Here is a 26,509-nt window from a genome sequence, read left to right on the forward strand (position 1 = left end):
TGGCGGCTCAATCAGTTAAGGAACCAGACGGTATAAGGTGTTTGTGGCGTTTTTCCCCTTCCTTATTGCGCTTGCTTTGGCGGCGGCCGGCATTAATATTTAGACACATGCACATGTGTACGAACAACAGAGTAAGACGAAGAGAGATGGAAGGGTGATTAGAAACGTTAACCAAGCCTCATATTTATGTTGCAGCCATCTACCAGTTTTGCGTGCTGTGGGCGATATAAATGACAGATTTATGGCTTGTTTTCTTGGCAAGAGAGCTGTCATCAGACTGTAGGTGAGAGAGGAGATGCAACAGGCACAGAAGCAGAAATGGCACAGAAGCAGAGATGGTGTTCAGGGTCTCACTGTCCAGAGATTTAAAATGGTATCAAAAAGGGGTCTGTTCTGTGGTCTAATAATGCATATCAAACTGAGGGTCCTTGAAATTAAAAAGGTTGAGAATGACTGCTATACCGTCAAAACTTCTTATATGGGGGTCTATGGCATATATTTTAAAATGGTTGGTTCGCAAGTTTGGGGGTCCTTGGCATAAACAAGTTTGAACTACTGTATTAGGCTACTGGCAGCAGCAGCACAGCTTGTGTGTGGTTGATCGGTGATGGCGACGCCTTGATGGCTGGAAGGTACCTGAATGTCTAAAATGACAGTTCTCCAATGCACAGTCGTCGGTAAGTGTTGGAAAGTGTCTGTTGCCGATAATCTGCTGTTGACTGGGGGGTGGGTACACTGTCGCGTCAGAGCCGCAAGTTGTATGGAAGCGCTGCGGGCTTGTTGTTGAAAAAATACATCAAGCCATCGGGTATTTTTAGCACCGTCAGTGTTTGCTCTCAGGTGCATTCAACAACTTTTCACATCTTCCAACCAACTGATCTCCTGGCTTCATTCGACTGCCATTCTGTAGAAATCTGTTTGGTGGAGAGCTATACCTTTACAGCACCACATATCCCACATGTCTATTCTTAGCTGTGGCCAATTGTGAAGTAGGTGAAACATTTTAAGTCAGTTTTTATAGGCTTCACAGGATGCTGGCGGGAGTTTGTCCCCAGGGGAGAGTGAATGGAGATGAGTGATCCCGTTCGAACAATAGAGTGCGGGCGGCAGAGCTGACTGTGCACAAATCCAGCCTTAGCTTGCATGATGCATAAGTCACACATTTAGTATGCGGAAGCCTATAAAAGCAGGGAAATAAAACTGGGTTTTTAGGAATTCTCTAGTGCCGTTTTCAAATGTCACTGATAGTTGGTTCGCCCAACTGAAAAACTATGTGCCAGTTTCTGCCAAATTTTTAGCTATGCAATATTTCTCCAGACAATTAAATATCTGTAAAGTGTCTACCAGATTTCATCACAGGTTTTGAGCGATTAGATTACCATGTTTGTTCTCTTCTGTTGAAAGTTCCAGGCTAGGTGCTCTAATGAAAACACCAGAAACACAAGAAAAGTCAATCTCACAACTCATTGCATTGCCATGCTGAATGAGCTTGTAAATCTCTTTAAATACTACAGGGCTTAAGGAGTTAAGAGCCCCAGTTTGTATGTTTGAAAATATCATCAGTTGTCACCCAAAGGTAAGTGTCTTTTTCAGCTGTCTCTTGTATTTGACGTGGGCTTATGCCCTATACTGTAGCTCGCCTCCACGTTCCTGTGTGTGTACTTTACTTTCTGTGTGTTGCTGCTTAAGTTACTGTACATGTTTGCTCTTGCTCCCGGGGACATGACATGGAACAAACGACACACGCTTAATTAGTCAGATGCCTTCCCAGTTTTAAGTGGTACAGCGTTAAGCACCACGTTCGTTCAGAGAGGCAACAGATCGTTTAATTTTCCAGAGCTCCTCTTGTTTGTTTGAAGTTGGGCCTCCGGTGGGAGTTTTATTTGAGTGGAGGGCCTCCATGGCATCCCTTTGAGTCCCATCTCTCCAGTCAGCTGCCCTGCCGGGGCTCCACAGTCCACACACAAACACTGTAACGCATCCCTTTGAGCCCCATCTCTCCAGTCAGCTGCCCTGCCGAGGCTCCACAGTCCACACACAAACACTGTAACCCGATCAGCTGCCCTCCTCGTCCTAATGGACCATCCTAATAGCCAGCCAGCGCATTCCTTCCTGTGGGCCGTGATCACTTGGTCCCCACCACGAGTTCCGATAGGGGTGACTAGTACTACCTCTTCTGCCTTAAGGGCTGTGTGTGTGTGCCAGGGTGCTGAGAGGATGTTCTCCGTCATGCTGATGTGCCACCGAGCACCAAACATCCAAAATATGTTGTCTCACCTGGGCTCATCAAAGTGGTGTCAGTCACCCAGGTCCAGGTGTTTTAAATAGTCTTTCCTCGAAAAATTGCACAGCTCAAAAGTGTGGCAGAAATCTGGCACATAGTTTTTCTGGGCCGGGTGAACCAATCGGTCACATTTGAAAACAGTACTAGAGCAGTTGTTTCTCAAAGTGGGCGCAGAGGACCTGGAGGTTCATATGCTATTTTAGAATTTTCCTGCAAATTCTCAAAAATGTTAGGGGTCCCTGGCACAAAACATTTTCAGAATGAGGTCCACACATCAAGTTGTGATGTGTGGCCACTTTTTCATGTTGATGAAAAAGTGAGAATCAGAATCACTAGCATAACGTACCTTAAGAGTTCCTGGAGGGATCCTACAGCTGTCTGTCTGACTGGGTCTTCAGTCGTCTCTTTCTACATACAAAAAGAAGAAGGCGACGATGATGAGAAAAGTATCCCAGCCAACTGTAAAAAACCTCCTTACCAAACAACGAGGCCTTCCCGCTCCCTCTGCTGATTTGCTCTTTAACCAACTCATCCTCTCTCGCACTGACTGGATGAGCCCAGAGCAGGAAATGGCCTTGGGGGAGGAGGGGGGTAGGGGGGCCAGTGGGCTAGGCCCATCATAAACCCTTGGTCCTACAAGTATAAACCCAGGGCCCTTCTTGGGGCCTTTATGGCTCTTTTTGTGAGAGAGTGAGTTGTTCTGTTATTGGACAATGGCTCTCAGTCAGAGCAACACAGAACACGCAGGTCGTAAAGCACTGAGGACATCCATTGACCAACAAGCGAGATAATAAGATAATGCTGTGTGTGTGTGTGTGCGTGCGTGCGCGCTCATGGGGGTGGGGCAATGATGTACTCAGCTGAGGGCTGCATGGTACAAGATGTCTAGACTGTGATGATGCTTCTTGAATAAACAGTAGCTCAGTGAGAGCAATTGATTGATTGAATACTTTATTAACAGTTTGCAAATAGTACAGTGGCACCGTACGATTATACAACGGCTCTAAAAGGATAACACAAAAAGCCCTAAGGGCTCGTTTCCCTTGTGGTCCTGACTCCTGTGTATTCAAGAAGGCAATAACATCTGCTTATGGTCTACAGTATGTTCATTTTCAAGGTATGAATTAATACACAAGTAAAACATTTTGTTTTCAGAGTCAGATCCAGTTCTGTGAAAGTTCTGTGTACTGTAGCTACAATATACAAAATAAACTGTGTGTAATGGAGTTCGCCGTTTTCTTTCATTCATTCATTCACCCACTTGAATGCAGGCCAGAAGTCGTCAGGCTACACATAGCGCGTAGCTCAGGGGCCTACTACAAAGTTAAAGTGCCCGTGTGCACGTGAGAGATTCAGAGAATATGGTAAACACAGCAAATGAAGTGTGACAAATTAGTTCTGTGCAGAAGGGCTAGTACCTTTTCTGAAGCTTTTCAGAAATCCAAGGTATGTCTTTGGTAATTTCCATTTGCCCACAGCAAGAGCACTTATCTTTCATCTTTTTTACTTCTCTCCAAGTCACTAAATATTGCATCTACTGCTCTTCCTGGAGTCTTTGAAATGCTAATTAAGCAAACAGGATTTAAATCAATCCATGTGTCATTCTTAGAATTCTTTTAAATGTTTTTACTGTCTACCGTAGCATTGAGCATAGAAAATTAAGAGCTCAAATGGGGTCTAAAGGTAGTCAATACTCAAATGTTTCAGTTGGGCAGCCAGAAAGCAAAGCCAGTAGCCAAGTGGTAAAGGCACATACCACATACTGTAGGCATTGAAGCCTGGCAGCAGATTCGCTGCATGTCACTCCCCATTTCCTGTCTCTATGTACTGTACCATACATAAAGGCGGAAAAGACCCCCAAAATATCGAATAAATTGAAGGAAACAAGTTAATAACACATTTAAAAACAATCAAAAAATATACAATGTATTGTAATCAGTCACCATAGCAGCTTGCCATTGGTATGACCGTGAATGAAGACTCAATAAACACATACAAAGACCGTCCTCCCAGAATGTATGGTCATTAACTTTCTACGACTGTTATTAACATATAGATGACATATAATGGATATATAGTTGCAATGTACACATTGATTGAGGATTTTTTTTTGGAAAATACGTCTCACATCGCCTTGCAACATGAGGCGTTGTGATGAGCTTGTAGATCTGCTATTTTCACAATATGTATCTGTGGAACCGAGTCAAACTGGCTCAACTCCTAATTCCAAGTGCATGTAATCAGGGTGGGGGTGGCCATGCATTTCAAATATGATTATTTTGGAGGGCCGCAGCCTATAAAGGTTGAGAACCACTGGTCCTACTAGGTGTTGTTGTTGCTTTACTTTGGGACAGGTGTGTGTGTGAAGTCAGATGCTCCTCAAGCGTTGTGACATACCGTGTGTTTGTTTTCTAAGTGGATGACAAGATCCTTCACTTCGGGCTCCGATACTCGGTGCTTTAATGTAGTCAGGACAAACACGTCCTTCTCATGCACGACATGTCATATTTCGGTGCTCGGGTAAGCTGCCTTTGGCGTGCCGGTGAAACGCATCTTTTACAGATTGCTTCTCCTGGAACTATCACGTACCGTAATGTGAACACATACAGACTCCATTGCCACCCAGAAGTAATAAGCAGGCTTTACTCCCACTGTCCCACATGCAACCCTTCTGCTACATCATTATCTGCATTGTTTGGCGATGACAACCCAAATGACATCACTCAAATGAAAAGGCAGCGGAAACACCTTTTTGCACTAAATTTGTTCTGGGTCCATTCATTGAATGCCGAAAATGGCCCAGTGGTATGTCAGAGAGCCACCCCTTTCTTTGCATTTAATGCCCAAGGGTGATTGGTCTGTTGGTACTGCAGCACTTAAGAGGTTGACTTAAGTTTCCCCCATGGCCATTTCAAGTACAGGTATAGGAGGTGATGTATTGGGGTAATAAATTGGAGTGCGTAATGTGCGGTTGTTATGCGATCTCGTCCTGTTTCTGCTCCCGGTGCAAGGTGTGGGGTTTTGAGGATTCCGACAGTTTGCTCCTGGTAAATATTATGGTCTGAGGTCAACCTGAATTATGCTCCGAACAAACATGACAAGGAAATGACAGAATAACAGCACCCTCTAAGTGAGCATGATGTCACAGCCAACGAATGGGCCTGGGCTAGCTAGCACGCACACCCACCCATCCCGCAGCTGTACTAATTCAGCAATGACTGCAGGCTTCGCTACTACAATACCACTCTATAAGTGCATTTTAGAAGTTTCCCTCTAAAATAAAGCACCCATCAGGTCATCTTGTTGCCACCATCGCATGTAAGAGCTGTGGATGTGGAATTCCTGAGCAGTAGGGATGGGGATGATAATCAGACACAAAATACATGCAGTAATATCGTTGGAATAACGTGTTCTAACTTCTGTCCTACTTAGGTGTTCATACCTACTTAAATCCAGTAAAAGTAATCTGAAAATGCTTTACCTTTTTTAGAGAGAGAAATAACAAGTCCATTAAACATGAAAAGAACAGGTTCCACAGACAAATTACTCCAACCTTTGTACCTTCTCACTTTTCATTCCATTCTCTGAATCGGCCACTGAACTTGTACTTATTATTTCTTTGCCGTCGGGTAGAAAACTCATATTTTAACTTTTCGTGTTTCTTTTTTTCGTGAATTAACGGCGTACTTTACAGCGTCACACAAAAGCATTGCGGTCAAGAAGTGTCTATTTGTACTTCTCTAAATGTTTTGATGAATTGAACATGGTGGACCCTATTGTAAACAAGTGTAATGCTTAATTGGGTCGTCCACTCACAGTTAACAGTCTTTTGTATTGAGTTTGTGCTTGAAATGTACTGTAATTCTGCAAACTGTTAATACATATTTCAATCAATCAATCAATTAAAAATGGTGCCTTTTGAACTTGTAGATCTGCTACTTTTGCTATATATTTGTCATTTGAATCCTGAAAAGTAACAGTTTGACATATGAGGTTTCCACCTGAGAGAGACGATTTGTGCTTAAACCTGGCAACATTTAAAAGCAGTTCAGGTCCCATAACTTAAATTCCAACCCGCTCAAGACCAAGATGAAATGAACCTTGTCCAAACTCTTCAAACGCAACACTTAATACTTAATACTTAATACAACACAAGCATACTTAATAATAGTTACTATAACGTACCATTCAAATCTTTGAAGTCACTGAGCATAGGTTTTACCAATAGAGCACTGAAAAATCTGCCATTCATTTTTCCCAGAGATTTACAAAAAAATATTTATATCAATTTATATCAATTATTTAATTTATGATTACGCCCACTGCTATGCTCCATTAGTCAAGCCTTTCATCACAGTTTATGCAGTAAACACCTCCATCTCTCTTGTTCTCAGTCACAAAGACGTTGTTTGCACTCTTGTTGAATTGGCCAAACAAGGGTTTTCCAGTCAGGTGTGTACTGTATGCCATATAACCCATCAATAATACAACATGAATGCTCGCACACAATTTATTGATTATTAATCCATTAAAACCCGTGTCATTTTAGATTTTAGAAATACAGTAGGCCTAGTATTTTCAGAAAACCTAAGATTTAGAACAGTGGTTTTTCAACAGTGGTTCTCAAAAATAGCAGATGTACAAGCTTGCAGCACGGCATGAAGTGACGCCTTGTGAGCTTGCACATTTGCTATTTAAAAAAAAAAAATCACACTCTTGTCAAGTGAGGTGCGCTCTTATCATCATACATCACATTCCGTGCTCAGCCAATCAGCTGAGCACATTCCGTGCTCAAACAAACACACAAAACTTTGCATAGGAGGGGCTAGCGCCCCTCAAAAAAAGTGTGAGAACTACTGATATAGAAGGCATTTGTAGATTTAGATTTTTTTTAAACACATCTCTTCTGGGGAGGGTCCCAGGCAAAAACATTTTCAGATGGGGGTCCACGCCCACGGCCAAATACAGGTCATTTTGGGGTCTTTGGCACGAACGAGATTGAGAACTACTGATTTAGAAGGCATTGTAGAATGGGCCTTAATGGGTTAATGAATGATGATCCATAGTGAACAAATTAAAGAGTGCTACCAGAGTACCACCTCCGTTCTCTCAGTTAAATGTCATATGGAACAGTACACCTGCTGTTTGGCAGCCATGATACCATTTGACCAGGTCACCTTTGTCCCTCCTCTCCGCTCTCAAGTCAGTGGTTCCCCTCTGGAGAGATCTCTCAATCCAGGTTTAATGCTTGGTCATTACACAGGGGCGAGAAACCCCGGGTCAGTTAAATTGACCGTCTGATTACGTAGCACCGCTTCCCCTTACCGCCCTGTGGCTGGCCTGCACGGCTCTTTCCAACCCAGCAGGCCCAGAGGAGTGGAGGGACTTGGGGAACAAGGCTCGTCTTTGTTGTCACCGATTCCACCGAGGAAATCAAAAACGGTTCTCTTCTTTTTTTTGCTGCTCAGGCTGTAAGGGGTGGACCAGTCCACAACAACTAGAGAGTCTCAGGTGACTGTCCAACCAAAGCTCTGTGCACTAGGTAAAGTGGGCAGGAAAAAAAACGTGAGCCGTTTTTAATCGTTTTGATAATTTGATTTGACAAAAATTGTTCTGGTTTACTTCATGAAGTCGCAATGCAGAAAGTCAGCAGACAAATATCTTTAGGAAAAGTGGTCCTCAAACTGTTTCATGTCATGGACCCCCAGAATGCCCAGATTAATACGTTTTCGGCAACACACACCCGTGTCACAAAATATATGGTGACAGGCAATCTCATCTCATCCAAGATGTGTTGTTAAAAAGGATTTTTTTACGATTCTTTGACACGTTGTGAGCTTCTAGTTCAGCTATTTTCAAATAGCCAACGGGTTTAAAGTAGTCTAGTAGTCTAGCCATAGTTGTTAAAGCGCATACCACATATAGGCGCTAAATTCCGCTAATGCAGGCTGACAGCGAGTTGTGGGTTTGATTCCCAAGCCTGACAACCTTTGCTGGTGTCACTCCCCATCTCGCTCTACAGAAGCACAGCTCAAGACCTATTTCTTCACTCTTGCTTTTAGTTGAATTTTTTAAATCTCGTGTTATTCATGTACGATTCCGCTTGATTTGCTGCCTTTTTTCTGCTGTAATTTTAATGTTTTAAGTTCTATGATATTGTAATGTTACTTTAGGCTTTTCTAATGTTATTTTATGTTTTTGTTTTCTCTTTTTTTCTCTGTAAAGCACATTGCGCTGCATTTATGTCATGAAAGGTGCTATATAAATAATGTTTATTATTATAATATATATTTGCTGTGTACTAACAATTAAGACAGAAAGGTAACCTTAAGTAGTTACAGTGATTTTAATGCTATATTAACTAGTTTTGCTGGGTGGGACGTCCTGGAACCCCCTCAAGGACCCCTGGTGGTCCCCGGACCCCACTTGTGAGAAGCACTACTTTAGGATATTGGTTGTCAAAATGTGTTGATAGCATCATAATCATTTTAACCACTTTACATGTTGGCTATTCAAAAATAGCACATATACAATTACAAGCTCACAGTGCGTCACACACGCTGCGAGCTTGCACATCTGCTATTTTTGAAAAGTCTACAAATTGTCTCTTCTGGGGGTCCCTGGAACAAAACCTTTTCAGATGGAGAGTCCGTGGCCAAATACATATAATTGTGGTAGTCCGTCGCACAAAAAACGTTTGAGAACCAATGCTTTAGGAGACAGATTTCCAAAAACTCCCCACTAGCTGGTTGGGTGGTTTAGTTGAGTGTGATACACCTGACCTCTATGAACCCTCCGATAGGTGCAGTGTTAATGCCACTGGTGTCACTAACAGTGGGACTTTTAGAGCAGTGCTGTGGAGTGGCGGTGTGTGTGTGTGTGTGTGTGTGTGTGTGTGTGGTGGCGGTCGGGACACTTCAATACGTTTGTTGTCAGACCACCACCTCTGCAAAGCCTCGGAGGAATTCCAGTGGCGATATGTCTTATTGTGCTGCGACAGCTTGACCCGTGTCATTTGGAGAATAAGGGCTTATCCTCCTTCAATTTCGACTGGGTTTCAAATGGCCAGCTATCTGCTACTCCGCCCACTTCAGGTGCTTTTTCTGCTGTACAATGTGCATCTTTCTTGACTGGCTGCGTCTCATTGTTTAAACACACTGCAACGCAGGGGAGGGACGGTATGTTGAGCTAAGTACAAGAGGTATAATCCATCAGAATACACAGCCAGCTAGATGCTGTGAAGCGTGAACTACGCGATGTGTCGGAAATACAAAGGGGGCAAACTGGGCAAAGGTTCAGAGATAGACAAGTTCATGAGAGAAGGGAATTTCCTCTTGCAACAACAGAATATTTTGCCCAATAAAGGTGATTAAGGAAAACACGCTGATCAACAGAAAACAAAGCTTTTCATTTGCAGGTCTGTTGTTATAGTTATAGACAGACAACCCTATTCATTAATGTGAATGTCTGACAATAATATATTGACAGACAACCCTCTTCAAATTTAGTCTGCACCTGCCTTTTTTGAGTTCCTGATCATAATTTGTCGTTTAAAGCGCCTCCACATACCGCAGTTAAAAATAGAGCTACGATGAAAAATAGATATTATAATTGTGTGTAATCCCGTTGTATTTGTATCGGGGAACATGTCCATCAAGAGAGGTATTGTGAGTCTGGGCACCAGACATGATGGTGGGAAAAAATGATTAGCAGGGGCCCCTTTTTTCAAAAGAGAATTTCCGCGTATATTGTGTAAGCCGTATTAAGTGGTATCAAGTAAGCAAGCGGTAGCCCTACATTCTAAATGTGAGTGGAGAGAGAAGGCTTGCATCATAGACTGTGTAATTGTGCCATTCAACCTGGTGATTATGCTCATTATGTTTTGAGCTACTACTTAGGAGCACAAGCAGTGTCTTCAATCACATTTAATTAAGGGTACAAAAAGCTCCATCTAAGTCTTACAGTGGAATCAATGGACCCAGGGCAAGCTGGCAATTGTCTTGGTCTTACGCTTTCATCGACCTTGCTCCTTGGAGATCTAATCTCCCGAGATGATGAGAGATTCGGTTCTATCCTGCACTACCCTTGTCAGGGTTAAGATTCAATAAAACCCGCTTAAGCTGTCCCGACTCCCACCTAGGCAAAGGGCCAAGGTAATTGAGGGGAGAGATGTCGGCACTTTTTGTCCAGCAATTCTGAACTCCATAATCCTCAGTCTTCTCAACAGAGGGAATTTTTAGAGTGTTACTGTTGCAGGGAAAAAAAGTCACCAATAAAAACAAAAACAAAATGGAGCAGCTTCTTCTGTTGAAAAGGCTTGTGTTGCCATGGTGAATAAACACCAAAGTATTGAACAGCCAGGGACATAATCACTGTTGATGTGACACAGCAAGGATCTGCATTCCATGGTGGTTAGTTTCTGCTCAAGAGACAGTTGTCCCATGACAGAAACGATTCAATCAAACTAGTGCCCGGCCGGTGTATTAGTCTGGCCGATATATTTGGCCGTTTTGTTGACATCACAGATTTTTAACCATTTTCAACCTTTCTGTCCCTATACCCATTGTCATTATTGGTGAAAATATTCAATGGTTTTCAAACAAGCTCAGTGTGTCACAACACATTATGAGCTTGTAGATTGGCTATGTTTTATGTTAAGGTCAGCAGTTCAAAATATGTATTTGGTGATTTATGTCAATAGTATGAGAATTGGCATTTTATATTAGATAGATACTTTATTAATCCCGAAGGGAATTTGTTGTTATTTGCAATAAGGGGCAGTTATCTACAGCCTATTTCAGAGTGAATGGTTGGCGTGGAAGAGAGAATCCAAAAATACATTCCAGATGGGTAAATGATGTGTGCTGCTCCCGTTAAATGAGAACAGTGCTGCACTGCAAGCATGAAATCCTTACTTGCCAACATTATGACACTACTCTCTCTCTGGCCTCGTAATTTAGGCTTGTAGTAATGAGACGAAGACGTGGGTGATCAGCTTTCAATTAGCTGTTTGTTTTTGTGAATCACCCGGGAACTGACTCCATCACATTTTACTTCAAACGCAGACTAATGAAGAGTTAGTATTAAAGAATGCAGTAACAAACAAAAAAACGCCAGTATTTATCCAGCTACCACCAGCTACATGCTGCCTGAAAAATGTCTCTTCCATCACCCCTTTGTTGCTTCAATTTGCCCTCCGTTTCATCTCATTAAAGTAAAATAAAATCTCACGACTGAAACAAATTGTATATTTGTGAAACAGTATTGTAATGGAGCCCTCCACACCAGCACTGATTCCTAAACAATTAACCCAATATATCAAATTATGTTTTAGTCCTGCTCCATACTAACCTGACTCCGCCAGATGGGGCGTCAGGTTAGCTCCATACTGCCAACCAGGTAAAGAAATCACAGATTGAGGCTTTAGTCTTTGCTTTTACACAAAAGTATGAAATATCAGAGACCATTGCGATTTTAGAGAAACAGTTTTTGAACAAATTGCTAGTTTGCCTTAGACCACTACAAATGCTTAAAATAATAACCGAAAACAACACATTGACAGCTCGTAGATCGGCGGTTCTCGCTGCGCAACATGCTTCCATAGAAGACATGCTAGCTGGCTTCTATAGAATCCAAATGACTGAAATCAGTCGACTGACAACTTGAATCCATGTAATCTCATCAAATGTGAATATACATGTACATGTCTAGTAGTTTCCAAATCTTTCTACTTTCAGCATTCAATAGCAATTTGCCAGAAGGTCATGAGGGTTCATTAAGCAGTGTCAGATCAGGATGGGACGGGGGGGCAAAGGAAGGTATGTTGGTCACCATCATATATATCACGAGCAGTGACACTGTCATACCTGTCATACCTATAGAACAGGTCAGGTCAACGGTAGCCCGGGAGCCAGGTCATCTGAGTTTTTAGTGACAGAACAATATAGCGGCCATCATTTGCATTTTGCAGTCGTGGAAAGTAACATTTTAGTACAATTTTGAGATCTTTACTTCTGTTTTTCGATACTTTTATATTCTTCTACTCTACTTCATCTCAGAGGTACAGTAACTGTTGTACATTTTACTCCACTACAATTATTTGAGAGCTTTAGTTATTAGTTACAGATTTGGATTATGAAACATACAGTACATTAACCAACTAAGCCCTATGTTGTGCTTCAGCTATTTGAAAATAGCAGATCTACAAGCTCATTACGCATCGCTCCGAGACGCGTTGCGAGCTTGTTGTAGATCTGCTATTTCCAAAGGATTTTTATACATTTTGTAATGGGACTTTCGGCATAATGAGTACTTTTACTTTTGGTACTATAAGTACAATTTGATGCCAATACTTTTGTACTAAATACTCAAGTAAAATGGGAATACAGAACTTTTACATAGTATTTCTATAATGTGTTATTGATACTTTTACTTAAGAAATGTGACTGAGTAGTTCTTCCACCATTGACCATTTGACTCTTGGCCATCGTCAGACAGGCTCTACGGGTCAGGTCAAAGCATTCTCACTCGGTCAGCAGCCTCGGGCCAGGTCACGATAAGCAATGTTTGCTTGACCCAAGCCCTCTAGCAACACCTGACACCCCACCTTTCTCTGTATTGTTGGCTCTCGTCTTTGTTGCGTTTCCATGCACGCCCTGCACTTTGTAGCTAGTCGGGGTTCTGTATAGTACCAAAAACATTCATGAAATGTTTTGAACCCCTATTTGTTGCTGCGCCGCATGTTTACTAAAAGGAGTAGTTCACCCAGAGAATGACTTATTGTCTGTCAATTACAGAGTTATATACACACTCCATGAAGCCTTGAATTCATAGAGATGTTTCATAAAATTATTGGCTCAGGAATGCAAAAAGAAAAAAAAGAAAAAGGTGTGTAGTTGATAGAAAATAAGTCATTTTTTGGATAAATGGTAATTGGTGCATTTATATAGCGTCTTTATCCAAGGCGCTTTACATACGTAGATACGTAGTTGTGCAAATACATTTACACTGATGCCGGCGGAAACCATGCAAGGCACCAACCTGCACATCGGGAGCAATTAGGGGTTCAGACAGAGTCTTGCTCAAGGACACTTCGACCATAACTCTGGGTGAGCTTGTAGATCTGCTATTTTTATTGAATGTTCGCCTATAATTATGACATATAATAGGCGAACATTCATTCAGGCTATATTTTTAATTTCCTGAAAAGCAACAGTTTTGGACATGGAGGTTTCCCACTCGACAGAGACTACTATATACCGATGATTTTTACAATTTCTTTTTTTTAATTTTTTTTTAGAAAAATGTAAGTTAGGATTTAGAAGGTGTTTTTTTTTAGAATCTGCCTCAGGTCTAAATAGGATAATAAAGACACCTCTTCAAACTCCACCCCATCCTCTCCTTATGCTCTTCTAACTCCACCCCATCCTCTCCTTATGTCCTTATATCAGTACTTAGATCTTTAGATAGTGTGTGTTATATAGACAGATGCTAGGTTTGATGTTTACCTGGTGTCGTTACCTTGTATATAGCACTTACAACGCAATGGTTTTCATGGCACTCCATTTATCTGACCACTTACCCTGTGGCTGGTCGACTAGGGCTCGTTCTATACTCGGTTGTGCACTTTTTACGACCCAAGCTTTAAGTGTGTCTGCTAAATGCCTAAATTATAATTGTAAAATAGTAACTTTCTCCTTTACATTCCAGCCTCAAACAAACAATGTGCAACAGGGTGACAGTGACACCATTATATTTTATAACATTATTATATTATAAGTTAACAAGTCACCTTCTGCTCTTGTTGTAGCCAAAAGGGAAAACTCATTAACCACTTTTTTTCAACCTGGTGTCCCTAGTTTGGGCATGTCAACTCATTGCAGATTGCAGATTAATGTTGTGGACAACGAGACGCGATGTGATTGTAGATTGGCTATTTTCACTCTTTTTTTTAAATAGCGCTTAACCCATTAAAACCGGGAAAGCATCTATGTCATTTCAGATTTGAGCAATATGTATATACTGTAGCAACATAAGCTTGTCAGAAAACTCTTAGGATTTATTTTAGAACAGTGGTTTAGAACAGTAGTTCTCAAAAATAGCAGATATGTAAGCTCACATCACAATCATTTTAACCCTTTCAAAAATACAGGAGATATGCTCACAGTGCATCACTTCGTTTCATGTTGTGAGCTTGTACATCTGCTATTTTTGAAAAAATCTTTTTCAGATGGGGGTCCGCCGCAAAATACATATAATTTTGGGGTCCACAGATCTAACAAAAAGCATACACAAACGTCACCACAAAAAAGGCCTGGAAAACAAACACTAAGATGAGCTTACTTTAGACAATTGACTGCCGGAAATCATTATTTGCATATTGGAGGATTTTGGGGGCTTCTTTGAGAAGGCGGTAAACAGTACTACATCAATCACATACCCTTAAAAAACAACATCCTGTCATAACTATATGCAATGATATCACCCACAACGTGACATAATCACAGTTTAGAACTTTAGATGACACCAGTGTCATCTAAACTGTAAACTTTGCACGCATTTTAGCCTAGGGGGCTGACCTGTTTTCTTTCTCTTCTACATACCGCTAAATTAAAAGCCCAACTCAAAGCCACTGATGTCACTGTGCTCAAATTGTACAAGATATACACGTGTTTTCCGCTGTAATCACATTCTTCTCAGAAGTGAGTGACAACATATTTTGCTTTCAATGTAAAACCTTTGCTTCAGGGCATTCTTCCATCTAACTTTACACCCACACATACTGTAGAGGCATAACACCACAACATTTTGGTCACATTTTCTGTCACAAAGGTCTGATTGTGTGATCATTCAACAGCAAAGAAATGTAGCCTACTTCTTCTTGCCCGTCTCCATTTCGTCTTTCTGGTCATCTCAACCACTAAGCCAAAGGGAATTACCTAGCTACCTAGCTCAGGGGAAATATTAGACTTTTAGGCCATCAGGCTGAGGTTGTGCCACTCTGCTACACAAGTCAATGTCCGGAATTCAACATTTACTTGAGCAAAAGTATGAAAGTATTGGCATCAGAATATACTTAAAGTACCAAAAGTAGTCATTATGCAAAATGTCCCATTACAAGTTCTCAAAATGAATTCAAATTGAGAAAGCTAGATCTACAAGCTAGTCTATTTTCAAATGGTGGTTGTTTGAACCCCAGAGTTCCAAGGTAGCTTTCTGCACAAACCTAGTGCCCCTGGTTAGCGGAGTGAGGTACAGGATTGTTTGTTTGTGGATTCACTTGATCTACTTTAGAGTTAATTGTAATCGTGTGGTACTTAACTTTTGGGTTATGGTGTATTCTGCTTTGTCCTTTTCTTTGTTTTGGTATTTTGTTTGCTATACACTGACACCACGGCGCGTAAACAGCGCCTCAAACTGACTCCGCCCACACAAACGGGGGAAGTTGTGATTTTCGCTCGAGCAGAGTAGCGATTATCAAACGTATTTGCAATGCCATACGTTGAAAGATCTGTTGCCCGTGGACAAGGCACGCTACCTCTGCAAGTTAGATAGCATCGGCATAAATGTTTGTCCGTATGTGATTAAGGATTGGACCAAGTTGCATTGGCAGCCATAGAAAATTCCGGGGTAAATTCTTACCCCGGATGTGACGTTTTTGGGCGTTCCTGTCTAGCGTGGTGTCAGTGTATTTAAATGAATCGACTTATTGAAAACACAATGGCATTTTATTGTTGATTTGAATACATTGTATTGAGATTAATTGGATTAAGGAATCGAGTTATGAAATCACTGCATTATAATTATTATTGAATTATTGAAAGGTCATTGATTGGAATGCACTGATTTTATTGAGTGAAACATTGAAAGCATTTTATTGTTTGATGTGAAATTATGTGACAAAATGATTTGCAATTATTCCAATTGTCATATTTATTCTATTCTTATAGTTTTCACGGTGTTGACGAGCTTCATCTGTGTGAGAAGTTTCAAAATAAAATACACCCGTTGAGACCATCCAACTTAGTCATCTTTTCATAACCGAGGGCAGCTACACAATATTTGCCTCTGAGAGCTAAAAGTAAAAGTAGGCTACAGACATTTTGAAATACTCCAGCTAAGTAAAACAAAATCAAAATTGTACTTAAGTACAGTACTTGAGTAAATGTACTTAGTTACTTTACACCACTGCATAGTGCATACCAACTTTCTTTATTCTTTCATCCATCCATCTTTCTCCAGCCTTCATTCCCCCTGCCCACTCCGTCCATATGGCATGACCTGAATCAAAGCAGATGAGTGGAACAAGGCCCCCTTCTTTTGAGAGTGATAAAAAGTTAATTGCTAGTGTGTGACCACTCAGATTCCTGGGTCACTGCCCTGCACGCTGCTCACAGCCTTGATGAGGTGAACCAACAAAAGCAACTTCAAAACCTCTCTTGTCTTGACCACAACCCACAAATGTAATGAACAGCTTTCACCAGTTAACTAATTTAACGTTAGTTAATGCCTTTAAATCCGGGAAAGCGTCTGTGTCATTTTTAGTTGTTGTTATATATACATAAATTGAAAGCCCTACTACTTGATCATATTAGTGTCACACAAAACAAAAGCATCAAACGTAGCAGATCCACAAGCTCTAAACGCTTTGAATTGGAATCCTGAAAAGTAACAGCTGTGGACATTATGGCCATATGAGGTTTCCACCCGACAGAAACAAAATGCAATCACCAGATCACAAGGAGTAACGCCAGGGCTCCACCGGACGCGTTGCGTCTCCGTCGCGTCGCGTCAAAAAACGCACCGGTTCAATTTTAATGCACGCGTCGCGTCTCCGTCAACGCGGGCTGTGTAGCCACCCTTCATTGATTAAAAAGGGAACATTCCCTGACGGTGACGGAGACGCGACGCTGACGCGCCCGGTGGAGCCCGGCCGTAACGCCTCAGTCCCAGAACCTGATATTTGCAGAACTACAGCACAAGAGTTCACTGAACTGATAATCTATTCCAGAATGATGATAAGCAATCTTATTTATTTATCGTATTAGCTCAAGGCACAGGCAAATTAATCTCCAAAGTGTAGGTAAAGAAACTACATCAAAGACGGCAAGCAAATACATATAAGAAAAGAATAATCACAGAGCGCAGGGAAGGACTGAAGTGATTTTATAGTAGAATGGGTCTCGTTTTCTCGTCGTGAAATAATAATGCGCCTGCGGTTATCTGAAAAGAATCTAGCATGATTAGTCCATGGTACTCTCCCAGCGGCCGGTGGCCTTCACATCTTTTAAGCCTCTCCTCCTAAACTGTAAACACACACAGACAGGCTTGTTATGCGTTACTGCCAGGACTGGTGCCCAATAAATTAAATCACACACCAAACAACTGTAGTGTCACATTACAGCAGAGTTGTGCCAGAAAAGCTTGAGAGTTTTGAAATGTCCTTGTCATCTGTGCCGTGCAGCCGATGATTCAGGTCATTATGTTCTTGTACTACATGTCAATAGAGGCCTATTCAAACTTCACTGTCTGGTGTTGGTGTTTACTGTTACTGATAGGATGCACAAAAAATCCATACTATATGCACAAAAACGAATTTCACCCACTCTTTTACTTTGTAAATCTGTGATGTAAATCTGATTCCGATTCTGAGGAGAGCAGGCTTCCTCTCTTCACTGACCTGGAAAATGACTGAGGAGGAGAGATATGAATGAGGGTCTGATGAGAGGGGAGGAGATAAAGAAATGACAGTCGTGTGTGAGCACATGTTTTCTATCTTTGTGAGGACATGGTTGGCCATCAAAAGGAGGAACATTTCCTCCACCATTTTGCACTTAAAAAGGAGCACTTTTCAACCGTATCTTCATATAATTGGTCCTCACTTAATGCTCATAAGGGGTGACCTCAGGAGGTAGAGCGGAACCGATTCGAACCCGGGCTCCCCCTGTGTTACCGTCGAAGTGTCCTGGAGCAAGACACACATTCATGCCTTCATCCCATCCACTCTCCTATACTTTGTCACCACCAAGGTTCTCAAGAAACTACAGTACGTACAAAACTCTGCCGCCTGCTCACCAGAATCCGATCCAGGGAGGGACCACACCACACCCGTCCGCCGTGACCTCCACTGGCTTCCAGTGAAGCACAGAATAGAGTTAAAATACTAATCACCACCTACAAGGCCCTCAACAACCAGGCTCCCCGCTACCTCTCTGAACTCTCTCCAGCGCCACGCCCCTGTTCCCTCAGGTCGGGTAATGCCAAGTTGCCAACCTCCTGGACGTCCCCAAGACAATGAAACCAACCTGGGGTGACTCTCCCTCTGGAACTCCCTCCCAGCTCACATCAAAGATGCCCCCGCCCTCGGCACGTTTAAAACAACCTTTTCAGACTTGCACCCTACCTAATCCCCTCTTTTTGTCTCCACCAGGCCGAAGGCATGGTGAGAGAGTATGTTTTGCACTCCGTCCGTGTGTGTGTCCGTCCGTGTGTGTGTGTGTCCGTCCGTGTGTCCTTCCGTCCGTCCGTTACCAGCTAATCTCCGGCACCGTTAACCCGGTCGATGCCAAACTTTGCACACACACTCCCTAGATGCCAACGATGAACCTCTGCCCCGCATTTTCCAGAACGGCCTGTTATAGCGCCACCATGAGGCAGCTTTTCACATTTGTTACCTAAAACTGCACCGATCTGCGTGAAACGTTGCATGCACACTCCCTAGAGGCCAAGGACAAACCTTTGACCTGCATTTTCCACATCTGCCTTTTATAGCGCCACCAGGAGGCCGACTTTTGTAAAACACATTTTTGGATATTACTCCTCCAGATTCTGTCCAAAAATCTCACAAATCGTTACACAGTATCTCTATGGTCATGTGCTCAAGTCGGATCTGTCCGATATTTCATATTCCACCCTAATTGGCTATAATTGCCTTTCACAGTTTGCAAGATTGCCCCGTTTTGAACAAAAGCCTCAAATCATGAACACAGCATGCAATTTACATTAAATCTTTCACACATTTTCTTACTAGGCTGAGGAATATATCCCACCCTTTTCACATTGGCCTGTTATAGCGCCACCAACAGGTTGATTTTTGCAAAACAGGTTGATTGGAACAAAATGCCTCAAATCATCCAATTGCCATACAAGGCAAACATGTTTATATTACTACTAAACATTTTGCCAAACATCTCACACAGTCCTATCCTCCTGGTGGAGACCTGTGCCCAGAAGGGCACTTTTTCTAGTTTACCTTTACTTCTATAGCTTTTAAGGTGTCAGTGTCTTGCTCAAGGACACTTTGAAAATACCATAGGGAGTCCTGGATATGATGGTAAATGTTAAATGAATGTTGCATTCCTACAGCGCTTTTCTCCAAAGCAGTTTATAATTATTACAATGCATGTCTGTCTCACACACACACACACACACACACACACACACACACACACACACACACACACAGTCTTGCTCAAGGACAGCACGCAGCCAGGAGGAGCTGGGGATCGAACCAGGAACCTTCTGATTCCATGACTGCCGCTGTGCCTCTACCTCCTGAGCCACTGCTGTGACGCCGCCCCCAGATGACGTAACCGTTTCATGAAGGAAGGGGGAGCGTTGAACAAACTACATTTACTGCCAGTCAGATACACAACTGCACATCACAAGTCCCCTGGGGGCATCATAAAACAAATACCACACACGACAACACAATAGTCCACATCGTCTCTGTCGGCTGGGTGGAAAACAAAAACTGTTAATTTTCAGGATTCAAATGCAAAAATAGAAAAGTAGCAGTAGTATCTACTGTACAAGTTCAAAACTTGTAGATCTGCTACTGTTGATGCTTTTGTGTGACACTATAGTGTGATGACGTCGATATAGGGCGTTCATTTTATGAAAAAACGTTAAAATACGGAGATAAGAGGTTTCTGCCTGACAGCAATGATGCGATGTCAAGATCTGTTTTTAAGTTGTTCTGGGTCCAGTTGGTATACTGAGGGTAGAAGCATGCTGCGTGGACCACCTGTCCACAACATGAACTTCTGCTACACGCATGCAGCACACACAGTGTATGACCCAGGCCACACAGGAGGAGGTTGTAAACAGAGAACGTCTGAAAAAATCTCAACTTTGAAGTCCTTAAATCTGAAATAAGAGCACGAACATTCATTTCAAATTGTCCTCTACTACTGTGGTGATAAAAGCATATTATAGGCTATTTGTTGACAATGTTCAGTTCAGGATTAGCCTTGGATTAAGAGAATTTAAGACTAGGCCAATATGTATTTTATCCAGTCTGACTAAAATACATATACAGTAACATCTACAGTATGATAGTCTTGATCCAAGGCTAATTCAGGAGACATCAGTTAGTTTGCTGTAAGCACTGGACCAGGGCTAGTTATATTGCATATTGTTGCATTGCATATTGTGTTCTGACTATCATAGAACACACTCATTTGCGTATCAAAAATAAAGTGGTATGACAGAGAACTTAAGCTTGGTGGTGGTGTGGTTATGATATTATAGGTTTACTGCTGAAATGAGCTCTGTTGAAGTGCATCTCCTGTCCTGTTATAGTCAACTGACATGTCATGGTTGTAAAACGTTTAGTGGGCGTCCAACAGTCCACAGCACAGGACAATGCTTCTGCTTATACAAGCATGTTGGCTAACCTACCTATCCCTAATATCATTTACCACTTTGTTGTTTGTACTGGATAATCGATTCAGTCTCCGTAATATCGACCGTTTTGCTCTCACTGACTCACTTGATCACATAATAGTAATCTTCGAATCTTTTGAGACTAGCGCATGAGTGCAAAGTTTGCAAACTACTTTTCTGGGTGGTCAACATTAAAGTAACGTCTAAATCCGCGTTTCAATTTCAACCCCAGTTATGGGTTAAAGGGCTTACCTGTCTCTTGACTGGGTCTACAGACAGTGAAGATGAGCCATGTTGTTGATCGTTCCCGGGACGGTGCCGTGCCGGGTGGAAGCGACTGACAGGCGGGGAGAGAGTCGAGGAGCAGGCGGGGAAGAGAGGCGGAGCCTGGATGTCAAGGTGAAGTTAGTTAGGCTTCCTGATTCAGGACTCAGGAGACTCGAACTCAAATTAATTTGAGGGGTGAGACATGAATATTATGTATTTGGCTGCGGACCCCCACCCCACCTGAAAAGAGTTTGTGCCAAGACAAATTCCACCATACAAGATTTGTGAAAATATTCTATATTATTATTTCCACAAATTTTCAAGATTTTTCTTTTTTTAAATAGCAGATGTAAAAAGTCAGTAGGCCTATACTGTAGTGCTTAAACTGATTTTGATGCTACAGTATATTGATACATTCTGTTGGGGTCCCCGGACCCACTGACGTACGGATATAATAAATAGCTGTCAGTGGTTCTCAAATGTTTTAATACCACTAGGGCCCCCATGGACCCCCCCCATTTCACACTTTACACTGTTCATTTGGGTGTACACAGGCCCGGTTCTTCCTACAGGCCGAGCGCCAAGGGGGGACACTGTCTGCCCAGTGTCCCCCCAGTGCCCCCCTAGTGCCTCCCCAGTGCCTCCCCAGTACCTCCTCAGTGTCTCCCCAGTGCCAGTGTCCCGCCAGTGCCTCCACAGAGCCTCCCCAGTGTCCCCACAGTGCCTCCACAGTGTCCCCACTGTCCCCCCAGTGCCTCCACAGTGTCTCCTCAATTTTTGGGACAGAGTAAAAAAAAAGAAATCCCGCCAGATTGCTCAGGACCGGCCCTGGGTGTACAAAAATGGAACCAATTGGACCCATATTTCCATTTGGTTCCATTTGTACACAGCCAGACAGAGCTGTAAGGGTCAATTTGGTCCCTGCTATTAAAGGCGCTGGAACGCATCAAGGACCCCTGGGGGTTCCCGGACGCCGGACCACCACCTTGAGAACCAGCTATGGGATCCTAGACTACAGGTGAAATCTCTGTCCAGGTGAAAGACACTTGTTGCCTGCTGATATTACAGTATTCACTATCTCTCTGTAAGGAGGTTTTACTAAAGCGTGATGAAATGGGACATGTGCATCGTCTAATCTATAGTCAACACAGGTGGAAAATGTGATCATTTATTGAGGGAAATTTCAGAAACCATACTTTTATTAGTCTTTTATTCAAATAACGTCTTAGTAGGTCTCACATCATAGCCAAATAGAAACAGGTTGCTGTTCAAATGACATCTTATCTGGACATCAGAGAGAGAAGAGACAAAGAGAAAAATGGACTTTATGCCATAGAGAGCAGAGGTCTTCACCATGTTTCAGCCCAAGGACCTTATAGCCGAGAGAGACGAAGCAGAGACCCATCTATTGTATAAAATTGTGTTGCAGATTAAACTTTTTCATAGATTTCATAGATAGCTTTAGACTTGTTTGACAGCACAATCACCAGTGTGTGTTGGATTCATGTTAATGTGTATTTTCTGACATTTAACCACTTAAACCGTCTTAGTGATTACTTAGTGAGCTTGATCGATCACTCTGTACTTAGTCTGCTATTTTTGAGTGGTGTAAACCACTCACAACTGGCTTTTGTGTGCAGAAAAAAATGAGCATGGTTGCTATGTTCAAAATAATTTCTGACGTAATTAAATCACACCCGGGTGAACTGGATGACCGTAGCAACCATGCTCATTTTTTCTGCACAAAAAAAGCCAGTTGTGAAATCACATCCGGGTGTGATTTCATTATGTCAGATCAGAGCTGATCAGGCTATATAATACCTTACACCACTCAGTTCACACGGGTGTGATTTTTTTAATAGAAAATAGCCAATCTATAAGCTAACAGCGGCTCGCAACGTGAGGTGTTGTGAGCTATCTGCTATTCTTGGCTAAAGTTCTCCTCAGAATAAGAATGCAAGGGTACAAGCGGTTAATGTAAAACAATTATCCTATCACACAAAGATTTGCCCCCCTGTAGTAACTCTGAGGCCCCCCCTACGGGTCCTGGACCACCTGTTGAAGACCCCTGCCACAGTGGTTTCACTTTCTTTTTATGTCAAGCGTCATGATGACGGTATACACTGACCAACCGCGTCATCTCTCAATGTGCGTCACCGCACGCACACACGCACACACGCACACACGCACGCACGCACGCACGCACGCACACACACACACGTCACACACACACACACACACACACCAACAGCACAAGTGGCATTGCATGAAATGTTGTGTGGCACACGTTTGACATTATTTCATTGTTGTGCAAGGTCACAAACAGAATTTAAGAAAGCACTACTCGTACAAAACTGTGCCACAGACAGATACAGTAGACCAGTGGTTCTCAACCTCTGCAGGCCGTGACGCCCCAAAAGAATCATAATTGAACTGGGGACCCACCACCCTGACAAGCACTTCGAATTGTAGGAGTTGACGCATTACATTTAGTGTTACTTGGTTCCACCACAGATACATATTGTGGAAATAGATCTACAGTAAAAGCTCACACCGCTTCACAATGAGGCAGTGTGGGATTGTAGATCGTCTTTTTTTCTTCTTAATGCCTTATATTATTTGACAATTTGGCCAATTTTGACCCGTTTTTAGGTTTTTGATTACTTTTGACAATGATTATTTGTATAGGTATTAAAAAGGTCTACTTTAGAAATGTGCAGATGCCCTGTAATTACACTGTAATAGGCCTACTGTATGTTGCTTTGTTTAACTGTTGCAAATTAAGCCCCAAAATCATGTGGGGACCCCACTGGGGGTCCCGACCCACAGGTTGAGAACCACTGCAGTATAGACCACAGAGAACCAAGCTGGACAACTGTGCTTACAAGTGGGAAATCAGTAACTTCTAGTACTGACTAGCAACGATAGGACTCAGCATTGCAATCTCATTCTCTTCACAAACTCGAACACAGCTTCAATATCAGTTTATTATTACAACCATTTAAGTCATCTTTAAGATATCGCCACATGAATATCCTCAATCATGGATTGCGATAAACCCCAATAGTTTAAACCGTGAAATCTATATACAATGGCATAATTGGGGGTTGCTGACTGTTACTCCAAGCCCCATGAAATACTTTTCGCCCCTATTCAGCATCAAAGCCCTCCGCTATAGTCATGGATATCGTTCAAACATCAACAACAACATACTCTGTGGGTTTCATGACGTGCTGAGTAACTGAGCATGAAAACAAGGAGCCTGGTTATACATACCAGTTCATTCATCCATTTGGCAGAAAGAATGCCAGGCCTACCCCTGGCGCCATCATCAGCAAACATTCATTATTCAAAACAGCCTAATTAAGTCCTTCAGAAATGGGAATATTTTGTGCTACTTTTCCTCAGTCCTATATGCATTTGACCAGGCCAAGACTGATTCTAGATACACATTTTGTTGATTTTCTGTGAAATAGTTTTTTTTTGTGCGTGTGCCTAAAACTTTAGCAAAAACCTAATTTAGTGTTTATTTTGGATCACAAGTGTATCTGCTTTCCAAACATAAAGTCATGGGCTTTTGAGTATGTCAATCATTGACTCATCTGCACATTATGTTTGGGCCGGATCATGAGATTGCTTGCTCATCTTGGGGATTTCAACGGAATGATTGTTCACGTCCTTCTTACTCAACCAACCCTTATAAGACCGTGCTGTGAGTGAGACAACACAACAACCAACCACATCACTCGACCAACGGAACCAGATATTTACAGACAATGCAAAGGTTGTGGTTCAACAGTAATGCACCAAAATGCTCTCTTTGGACTCTGTGCTCCGAGAGCGACTATACCAATGGTTCTCAAACCTTTTCACATCAAGGACATATATGTATTTGGCCACGGACCCCCATCTGACCCCTGTGGTTTCCCCAGTTTGAGAACCAATGGACTATACATTTCCTCGATACATCAAGATTGTTCAAGTTACAAAGGTTTTACAATGAGATGGTGGATTAACACTGTTTTGCATCCTAGTACACATAGAACTATAAATATACTGTACACATTGAGCTTTACTGTAGTCCCTGTAGTGATTACCTCGGTAAAGTGACAGCACATTGTTAAAAATGTACCAAAATGAAAGAACAAAAGTCAATAAATGAATACAAAATATATAAACGCATTCCATAAATAATATGTATTGAAAAATTATAGAAATACCAATATAAAAACAATCAATATTAGCACATAGGCATATTGTGGAAAACACATGAAAAGGATAACTCTCAGACAGTGCAACGCAAAGTGCTTCTCTGAAAAGCAACAATATAAAGGCCAAAATTAAAGAACAAAAGTCAATAAATAAATACAAAATAAAATATATAAACACTACATTCAATAAATAAAATGTATTAAAACACAGAAGATAACTCTCAGTGCAACGCAAAGTGCTTCTCAAAAATAAATAATAAATAAAAACAATATAAAAACATTTTAACATTCATTAAAACAGAGTGGGTTCCAGTGCTAAACCTCAGGGTCTTACAAGAATTGTTTCATAGTTTTTACATGATCTCAGTAATCCTGTAAATCCGGTAATCCTGTAAACAAAGATATAGCTCATTAACCTCATTTACTCAACACTTGTTTTTAACCTTTTCATTGGTGAGCAGTATACAGACAGAGAGAGATGCAAGCATCAGTAGCATTAATACTGGGCAGGTAGTTAGACAGAAAGAGAAAGACAGGTAGAGTTGGCAGGCAGTTAAAGCCGCACTATGTAACTTTCCTCTTCTCCACCAGATTTGAACCTGGTGCTGACATTTTTACCGTTGAGCTAATACTAGAGACTACCTGATTGCTCATGGGGAGAAATGTAATCTTGGAAGGAGGTAGGGCCCGCCTGAGAAATTGAATCTTGACCATCATGTCAGATCCTGTGTCTAGGTGAGACATGACCTTTGACACGAGCTAAACGTCTCAATAGAAGAGCAGGGAGTCTAAATACAACCACACCAAGTTCTAAGGCAGGGGTTCTCAACGTTTCTGGCTGGGGACCCCCGGAAATGCTTTGGCAATATCTCGGGACCCCCGCCCCGCCCCCTCCCGACCCCCAATATAAATTGACTGCTACAATAACCTTAACCCATTTTGGGCGGGAACCCCTTTGTGTTTTAAGCATTATGTTATAATTTAGCTATTGAAAAATAGCAGATCTACAAGCTCATAGCACGCCACCGAGTGGCGCGCTACGAGCTTGTAGGTCTGCTATTTTTGAAAAACCGTGAAAAAC

General features: G+C 42.0%; 2 protein-coding genes across 3 annotated transcripts in view; both read right to left on the bottom strand.

The window, feature by feature from the left end:
• lypd6b (LY6/PLAUR domain containing 6B) overlaps positions 1-21,359 on the bottom strand; it is a 33,897-nt gene extending 12,538 nt beyond the window's left edge. Inside the window, exons 1-2 of one of the 2 annotated variants that reach the window (XM_079518404.1) lie at positions 21,203-21,359; positions 2,631-2,692 (exon numbers count right to left, since the gene is read on the bottom strand). The gene's annotated coding sequence lies outside the window, so the exon portion shown is untranslated. The remainder of the gene's footprint in view (positions 1-2,630; positions 2,693-21,202) is intronic. The other variant, XM_079518405.1, reaches the window with a different exon arrangement.
• kif5c (kinesin family member 5C) overlaps positions 1-26,509 on the bottom strand; it is a gene marked incomplete at both ends in the record, with an annotated part of 90,025 nt that overhangs the window by 8,580 nt on the left and 54,936 nt on the right. The gene's annotated exons all lie outside the window — the stretch shown is intronic.

Source organism: Electrona antarctica (genome assembly GCF_951216825.1).
Source record: "Electrona antarctica genome assembly, chromosome: 13".
In the NCBI taxonomy this organism is placed as follows: Eukaryota; Metazoa; Chordata; class Actinopteri; order Myctophiformes; family Myctophidae; genus Electrona; species Electrona antarctica.